Source organism: Atta colombica, unplaced genomic scaffold (genome assembly GCF_001594045.1).
Source record: "Atta colombica isolate Treedump-2 unplaced genomic scaffold, Acol1.0 scaffold274, whole genome shotgun sequence".
In the NCBI taxonomy this organism is placed as follows: domain Eukaryota; kingdom Metazoa; phylum Arthropoda; class Insecta; order Hymenoptera; family Formicidae; genus Atta; species Atta colombica.
The window spans coordinates 1,988,481-1,998,119 of record NW_017259375.1 but is presented as its reverse complement, the minus strand read 5'-3'; the positions used below and the strand labels follow the sequence as shown (position 1 = coordinate 1,998,119).

Below are 9,639 nucleotides of genomic sequence, written 5' to 3'. Positions count from 1 at the left end.
TATATATATATATATAATTTTTTTTTTTTAATTAATTACATTCTAACTAAATCATAAAATCGATAAAATCTATAATGACATAATGAACAAAGAAGACAAGTAAGTCTTTTTCGTGTTAATAAAAAATATTCGTAACTATTTCTTTAGACTGAGAGAATAATAATAAAAATTTTATATGAAACTTTTAAGAAGGTCAATTAGAACTTGATGAATATAATCTAAATCTTAAAATCAATACTATCCCCACTGATGTTGCAAAGCAGATCTTGCACAAAGGAATATCTGAAGCTATCGGGTTTACGACATCGACGAAATTTGCATACATTATAAGCCGACTCGAATATCTGATTTGTCAATCGTTTGAAGAAAATTCGATATATTACAGGTTCTGAACGGATTGTACGACATAAAACCGATTCAAATCTCTAGCGGTGGAACGAAAGTGGGATATGTCTAACGAAGATATATTTAGAGCGTTATTCCGCTCTGATATCGATGAATTTGATGTACACTGCAGTATCCGAAGTTACAGATGCCGACCATTCATGTTAAAAAAAAAATCCAATTTATTAAATGAATATATTATTTAAACCGATGCTTTCTGACCTTTTTCGAAATATTTTTAGATGGTGAAGATGAAAATAGTTAAAATAAGTATTTTATTATCAGCCTGCAATTCAATTAAAAATATTAACGATAGTATTTATTTCTGATATTATTAATTGAGTTTCAAATGCAATTAAAATCTTTGGCCTTTTTATACATATTTTTAACGTTTGAGCTTGCAAGACATGTTAAAATAAGCAAAAATAACACGGATATATCAAGCTGATGTTTTAACTGTTTTAAGCATCCAGTTTCATTGATTTTTCTCTCATCTAAACGGACATTTAGATAAGACCAGGCACAAAATTACATTTACTGAAAGTAGTTTACTTAACGGCATTCTCCGTAATAGGTGCTCAAAAGGCATTCTCCAAGTACCTTCGACTATGATCGCCCGTCAAGATCGTTAAAATGACGCGGAGCTGACACGAGAGAAGAACGATTTACCGTCAACAACAGGCTTATGCAATCTCTCTTACATTTACCGCGGCTTTATCTCCTCTCCCAGGGTTTATTTAGAACACGTTGAGAGCACCTGTCCGTAATTGGGACAATACTAGCGTGGCGCTCTATAACAAAAGTTTAACGATTCGACATCGCTGCCATGACAGTATCGATGGTTTCCGTCTGCGTCAGATATGTGCGCGGTCTTTTATAAAGTTCATCCGGATCTACCTGCTTTCCTTTAAGCAAACTCAACAAAGCTCTTTCAGCCTCGTGTATCCGTATTGCGTCTATTGTGCCTTCATCGCGATCATCCCTTCCCGTGTATAATGTTCTCTGTCTCTCCTTCTCTTCCTCATTTTCCCCTTCACTCTATTACTTCCTATCATCTCAGTTTACCACTCTCTATCTTTCTCCCACGTTCTCTCTTGTGTCTCATATACATTTGATAACTGATAAAACAATTCAAAACAGAGAACAATTTAGAAAGAGATTTCTCTGCAAATATCTTAGAGTCGTTCTACCGTGTGTTACATCTGTATATTTTTACAGAAAACGCAAACAAATGGTTGTTCTTGTGTAGATTTAACATTTAGAATTGTTCAGATTCCTCGGGTTTTCTTTCATCTACGAGCTCTTTGATCAATTTCAACGTTTGGATAAATTCCAAATCAATGTTTATTCGAAGATGACAGAAATGGCTATATAATAATAATAATTCTAATTTCATATAATTAATAAATCAACATTGTATAATATAGATTCTAAGTAAAGGACTAATATATTTAAACACATCTAATTGAAGAGGTCCTATTTTTTCGATTAAACCAGATTTCAGTGCTTAAATATTTCTGTATAAATATATATACATATCTGATTTTGCAATCAGCGCGCTGAAATATTTCAACACATTTGAATAATTGACGAGATTCTCGCGAACTCAACATACCGAAGACAATTCAGTCTCTTCTTAATGCTAGTTCTTCTGATCAATTTTAATATTTGAAATTGTTTAAATTTTCTTTTTTTCTACGATAAGTGATCAATTTCAAAGTTGTTTTTTCTACGATAAATGATCAATTTCAAGAATGATTTAGGAATTTGCAATTAATCAATGTATATTTACAGATAACAAGAATAATCAGATAATAATCATTCTAAAATATATTCGACATAATTAATAAACACACACAGCGTATGAGAGTTTTAAATAAAGAATTAAAATATTTAAACACATTTGAAATATTGACAAAATTCTCGTGAATTTAATCCTATCTCAGTACTTGTTTTTCCAATCAATTTTAAAATTGCTCAGATTTCTCGAATTTTCTTTCATCTACAACTCTTTGATTAATTTCAATTTTAATTTAGGAAAATTCGAAATTAATCAATATATATTCACAGGAGACAAAAATAATCATACAATAATTCTGAAATATATTCCACATAATAAATAAATCAACAGCGTTATACACTGTTAAATCTATAGCGTCAAATTTAACCTAATTTAAATCGCCGGCTGATCTTACTCAATATATATATATCGTTATTTTATACTAAAACAATGAAAGGACAAATTTGACACTATATGTTTATCCATTAATTGTTTTAGTATAAACTAACGATATATTGAGTAAGCGTAATGGCATCTTAAATTAGATTAAATTCACTCTATAGATATTTGAACAGTGTACAGTTCTAAATAAAGGATTAATATATTTAAACATATATTGATAAAATTCTCGTGAGCTCAACATGCCAAAAGTAATTTAGTTCTTTCTCGAGGAGTTAATAACGAATTACTCCGTAAAATTCCTCTCAATTGCAGATTTAATTTAATCTCCTTACATTCCCTCGAAAGTCCAGGTGGGCGCGAGTGTTTTTGCACCCTTCCTCGCGGCGCTCACGAGCACGCTTCACGATCAATCTTGTTTCGAGGCGGTGGAGTGGCCTCTTTATCGTGTCGGCATGGGGGAAAAATTGGAATCACGAGAAACGCCACGCCACGCCACGCCACGCCACGCCACGCCACGCCACGCCACGCCACGCCACGCCAGGCCAGGCCAGGCCAGGCCGAAGCAGCGCAGCGGAATAAGACGAGGGAGATGCGACGATGCGATACGCGCCTCGATCCGACTGCTATTATTTGTTCCAGCCGCGTCGAGCGGAGCGGAGCGGAGCGGAGCCACGCCACGCCGACGAGGAGAGTCGATCATTCTCAATTAACGCTCTCCCTTCGCGACCGCCGTTAAATTATACCCGTCTCGTACCTTCTGTCTGCCTTCCGCGTGGGCGTCGCGTGTTTATTAATCTCCACGCGTTGCGCTGTGCGTTAATTGTCCGTAAATGAGACAGAGAGACGCGTCCGTTGGCGCTCGATGAACTCAATGGCTACTACGATTCGGCATAAATTCATAATTGATGGGGGGGCTTATTTCCGCAACGAGGCGTATCCTTTATGTTCATGAATCAAAACTATGTTTAGATGGCGTCGGAACGTTTGAATCACGTTTTCATTTCATAACGTAGCTTTTACAAATTTATTCTTAGACCTTTATGCCTTTATATTATCAAAAGCGATGATATAGTTGTTGAAAAATTAAACGGATATTATATTATATCTTTAGTTTGTATGACAATGAATATATATAGAAATAAGTTCTATAGACCTAAAATAATTTTGTTTAATGCGATTTCCTTCTTTCTATTAATTTATTATTTTATATATCTGCAGGCTTTTATTTTATTAATTTACTATTTCTGCACAATTAATATATTTACTTAATTCAATACACAGTTAGATATTCAATTCTGAAACAATTCAATAAGCCGACTCTTTCTCTCATAACTTCCCTGTTTTCTATTCATGATACTTTGCACCAATTTACGGAATGGATGGTAAATCATAATAACGGTAGTTGGTTCATATTCTAGCTTCTCATATTCTAGCATCTCTGGACTTCGCTACTGTACCGTAATGCAATGAGGATGCATTAAAGGCAGCGGCGCATATTCAAATCACGTCGCGGTCGATAAATATGTAGTGAGCTCGTACGATCCGACAGTAAAATGCATTACTCCATGTAGTTGATTCGCATTGCCAGATAAAGGTGATAAAGCGAATACTAAGTATAAATTATACAAGAAGAATCGTAGATAGCGCGCATTCGTCAAGTTGATAATCGCCTCTTCGTTACGTAATACTCTTTTCTGGTCACGACTTGCCAAAGACGGATTATTGTTTAGAATGATTTTTAAATGTCCAAAATATCTAATTTTGTAGCATAAAAATTTTCCAAATAATTGTACTAGATTATAGAGAACTTTATGATATCGTATTTATTTTTCATAATTTTTAACCGTTATAAAAATTTCAAAATTAAATTTACAAAATCACAAAATCACACACGTGATTTACAAAAATTATTCTAATCTTTAATATCACTTTCCATTGGCGATTAAAAACGTTACGTGTTTGGGCTAAAATACTCTACTTTTTTCTACAGTTCAAATTTTATTATTTTACATGGACTTTTCTCTTTTCGGAACTAACAGAAAGAAAAAATAAATACGGTGTCACGTTATGTTATTTATAAATTTAACTGTCGGGCCTTTCATTTCTTTTGTTAAATATTTTTTTACGCAAAGGGAATTATAAATCGCACGGATTTATAAATCGCACACCGGATACTTGATATCGATGTTATAGTTAACCGCACGTTCGTATTTTATCGTACATGTCGCGGTTTATTATCGATAAAGAATAAAAGAAGAAAACTCCCGATTTGTACTGGCAATTATAATTTTTCCAGGTATTTTGGTCGATGCGCAAACTACTGCCTATTCGATGATGAGATAAAATCGATGAAGACCTTCGACTCGCTTGATATAACTTGATATAAATCACGGGAGCGACTCCAGATGTTGCTTGCACCTTAATGGCCCTCGACTCGCTTGTAATAACCTTGCTCGGGTATAACTGGAAATAAATTGTTCGGAAGCGATCGTTCTCCTTCGAAGATCGATGCGTTCGTCGAATGCAACAGACGTTGTGCTTTAATTTCGAGGACAGGTACAAAATAACACAAGAAATATGCAGATCGATAATCATTTTTTACGTTTTCTTGCGAGATACTTTGAAAAACCTATATATCAATTTACTAAAGATTGCAGTAATATATTCTTTAAAATCTTTGGAGTAAAATGTAACTCTACAGTATACTCTTAAAAATAAATAATTGTGTCCCTCTTTTTCAGTACTGGCTTAATTGTCATTCTTTATCATTCTTTAGACTCAGATTCCATTCTAAAGATTTCAAAAGGTAATAATCTCTGAATATACGTTATTTGAATGTACGTTACACATATACATGTATACTTCATATATATATATATATATATATATGCTCCAAAAATATTCACATGTTCTCGTTGTACTTTAATTAAATGCCAAAACTTTAAAATACGCGACAATTGCGTTTCTTGGCGAAGTCGACTAAAACGCTGAAAGTCAAGCTAAAATACAGGACAATCCATGTATATACAGGACATCTGGCAACTCTATCTCGTAGCGCCTTCCTTGCGCGCTGCACTCGACGAAGGTTTCCTACCGCGTAGAAGCCATTAAAGATCTTACCGTGCAACGTAGTTGGAAGAATGAAAATTGCCATGGTACAGAAAAGAGGGAAAGAAGCTCCCGTTGAGAGAACTTTTAAGCGTTCACTTCTTTCGCGAATCGCGACGAGGTCCTGTTAAATCGCTCCATTGTATAGCGGAACCATCGACACGAATAATATCGGAGCATCGATTACATAAATTATTTCTTATAAAGTATTGCTTGGCAAGGAATTTTATCTTCACATGTGAATTCAAAAATAGATTCTCATAAGAATGTTGATAAATTTAAATAATGCTAGTTAAATAAAAGCAGAGAGAGAGAGAGAGAGAGAGAGAGAGAGAGAGAGAGAATATATTTTTATATTTTTTTATCATTTCTAGTCTTAACAGATAAGAAAGTAATAGATAAGCATTTTTTTAATAATTCAGACTTCTTTCTTAAAGATTATTTATTAATTATGATTACTCGTAAAAATTAAAAATTAATAAAAAATTAATTGTAGTTATTTTCATAAATAAAAATCAAGCATTTCAATTAGTAGAAAACCAATAGCAAATAATTCAAAAGTCAATTATCACAGTTAATCGAGAAGTGCAAGTAATATTCCATTGGAGAGAGAGAGAGAGAGAGAGAGAGAGAGAGAGAGAAGAGGAGAGAAAGAGAGAGATCAATTATTTTATGAAAGTTTTGAAGTAGAAATTAACTCTAAAAAATGAAATCTCACTCTTAAAAATTGACAAGTAAGCCACTTTTTTCCAACACAAGCTCATTTATCTTTAGATTCTACTCCAAAGATTTTAGAGAGTAAATAACACAGTGTTCATGTTAAAGAATAATATCTTCGAAATTATTTATTTCGGAGACATATTCCATGACGGGATGGAAAAATAATGTACGTAAGTATTTCCTTCGCGATATTTAAAGAAATTTAACAGGAATAATTTAAGATTACATATAATTTTAAATATGCAGCCGAAAATGTTTACTTACCTTAAACTCGAGACTTAATTTCCTTGCCTTTGGTTGAGGAAATGACGGTGCGCTATCCTTTGACATTCTGAATCTGATCTTTAAATGAAGAAGCTTCATCCTTTTCTCTCCGGAGATTGTTTCATCTTTGTTAATCAATATCTCATCTGTGAACATAAAATTCGAAATTCATATTAAGATAGTTAATATATCTTTTCCACAAATTTTTTTACTTTCCACTATGGAAAATAAAACATTTCAAACTATACTTCTCCAATTTTACAAATTTCTTTTCTTTAATTTAAAGCAGCGTTTAATTTTTCAATTAATCTTTAATCTTAAACTTTATTTAAAGTCTAAAACACAAAATTAATAATAAATATTTCGAGCCCGACAATTAAAGTTGATGACACAATCCTGGATTTTGAAGTTTGGACTGAGAGCTCTATATATCAACAAGCGATGGAAACAACTTTGTAACTGCTCGTCGGCTGTCCACAAGCTGTTTGCGAACTTTAGCACGAATAAATTGGGAATACAAGTCGCGACCAGTTTGCGCCTCACGTATTGTGCACAAAGTGTTCGCAAACTTCAGTTGTAGCCATATTTGGAAGACAGCATGATCAGGCAGTGGTACGAGAACGTTCATATAAACTTGTTACCATGACTTGCTACCTGGCATATGAATTTATTCGCGAGACATGCGAGCGCGCATGTCACATGATTAATAATTGTGTGCCTTTATTCTATCTGTGGTAATTCGAGTCAGAGATAAAATTTAACGATCGTCTTTCACATAAAGTGTAATTAGCTACGAAGTTACATCAAAATAATTTTCCAACTTGTAAATTTAGAATATAAAGATAATTCAAACTAGCATTTATAGAATATCGTCAAACATGACGAGAATAGTAAACAAAGTATTTAAAATACTTATTATATTTTAACTTTATTGAATATATAAACAAAAATATCGCCAAATAGAAATGCACTACAAATTTAAGTATATAAAAATACAGCGGTTCATATCCCGCATGATGTGAATCATAAACTTGATTATAATAGTGTACATGGTGTTGTGAATCGTCCTTCCTGGCATTTTCGCGGCAACTTACAACGTCATGAACGTCGAGCGAGCTTTAATTACGACGATGGAATCCAAGCGAAATACAGTCGCCGTTTGTGAGGTCGTAGCTTCTCGGAAATCGGCCACTATTTGCCGCCAAATTACTTTCGTACGTGATACCTGAATATATACGCGATACTCACACACATATTTGTCCTATCGCACACCGACGCGACCTGCGGTAGCGTAGGATGTAGAAATTGTACGACAAGCAGAAATGCCGTTCCGAGCGTAAAACACAAAGCTGCATCCGGCAATGGAAACTCGTCGAAGAATACTTCTCCGTCTTTTTATGGCGGTATTTATGAGCATACCGGAATACTAGTGAAACGTCTCTAAAATGACTTCTTTTATTCGCAAGCTAAATATTCTTTAAGCTTAACGAGATTTTTCCAGCAAATAGAAATTTAAACTTCGACATAAATCGTTCATTCGTATGTCTTGCAATATTTCATCACGGAAAGACAAATGCGATATGCGTGTATTGTGTTCAGTGTTTTAAAAACTAAATGTGCAATTTTTTTCGACGAGAGAAAACAAAGGATATTTTAATCTCGCATTGCAGATGTACTTTCATTAACGCTAATTCGTTGTTCATTATATTATATCAAAAAAAGAGAATAAATTTTTATTAAATTTTTTTATAAAACTAAATGCCAGAAATTAATAGATTACATATAGATAAATATATAGATAAATATAGATAAATATGTTATTTTTGTTTATTACTAAACCAAATTTAAATCTATTAAAATTTCTATCTAAAATTTCAATACTTTCAAAATTATAAGTATAATTTTCAATGAATAAATACATATATAGAAAAATACCATTCTATTGCTAAAAAAAATGTTTACTTTTTCTTTTAAATAACAGTTATCTTTAACAAAGAATATTCTTTTGATAATAGTCTTAAAATGTACTCATTACAAATTTCAGAAAGACTCATTATATTTATTCATTACATTATCATGTACTTAAAACAAGAATTTATTTTCTTTTGAATAATATTATAAAATATCATCAAAGAAAAACTTTATATAATAAAATTGAATTTTAATTTAATAACCTTGATTGAAGTATTAAACTTATTAAAATTCAGAATATATTTTAAATAAATTAAATTGTCATAAACTTATGATAGATTTGTGGATACATGAACTATTGAAATACTGGAAACGAATAATTAATATACTGGATACAACAAACAAATAATAAATATTTAAATATATGTATTTTCCTGTGTGGAAACTCACTGATATATATCGATTAGGAATAAGGCATTAGCTCTAATAGTGAGCTCTGCCTCAGAAATTCAATCTATTCTCTCACGTGCACAGTCACTTTGCTGTCGCTGCGCGAGAACGATTGATTTTTGTTGCGAACGAGCCTTCGAGTAATTACGTACCGTTGACGTTTAATGGGAACGACATTATTGGATTCTCGTTACTACGACATTTATTTCCCGGCCACGTGTTATAACTGCGCCTGCAAAACGTCCTTTTTTCATGCGAACTTGTCATTGAAGTCCAACGCTGGGAAACGAATGCCTTTGCACGTGTAAATCGCGACACTTCAAACTTGTTTAGCCATTTGCGAGTCCATGCAATTATTTCATTTTTTTAAACTAAATTTGCAAGCGCGCAATTTTTGCACTTTATATTTTTTATTTATTGTTAGAATTAATAATAACAATCTTTATTTTAAAATGCAAAATAACGAAGGAAGCATGCATTAATGTACAATAAAAAATAAAGTAGGTGAAAAGACTTCAACAGGTAGCAGCATAATATCTTGTCTAACAATAAAAAGCCTTGAAGCTTAAGCCTATGTTACAAGACAAATAAAAATAATATAGCGCGCGCGCGCGCACGCA

At 32.8% G+C, this 9,639-nt stretch overlaps 1 protein-coding gene across 4 annotated transcripts in view; it reads right to left on the bottom strand.

The window, feature by feature from the left end:
* The window catches only part of LOC108689671 (zinc finger protein 608-like), a 246,952-nt gene that overhangs the window by 135,404 nt on the left and 101,909 nt on the right, over positions 1-9,639 (bottom strand). For all 4 annotated transcript variants that reach the window (XM_018196534.1, XM_018196537.1, XM_018196533.1 and 1 more), the window contains one exon: positions 6,659-6,804. The gene's annotated coding sequence lies outside the window, so the exon portion shown is untranslated. The remainder of the gene's footprint in view (positions 1-6,658; positions 6,805-9,639) is intronic.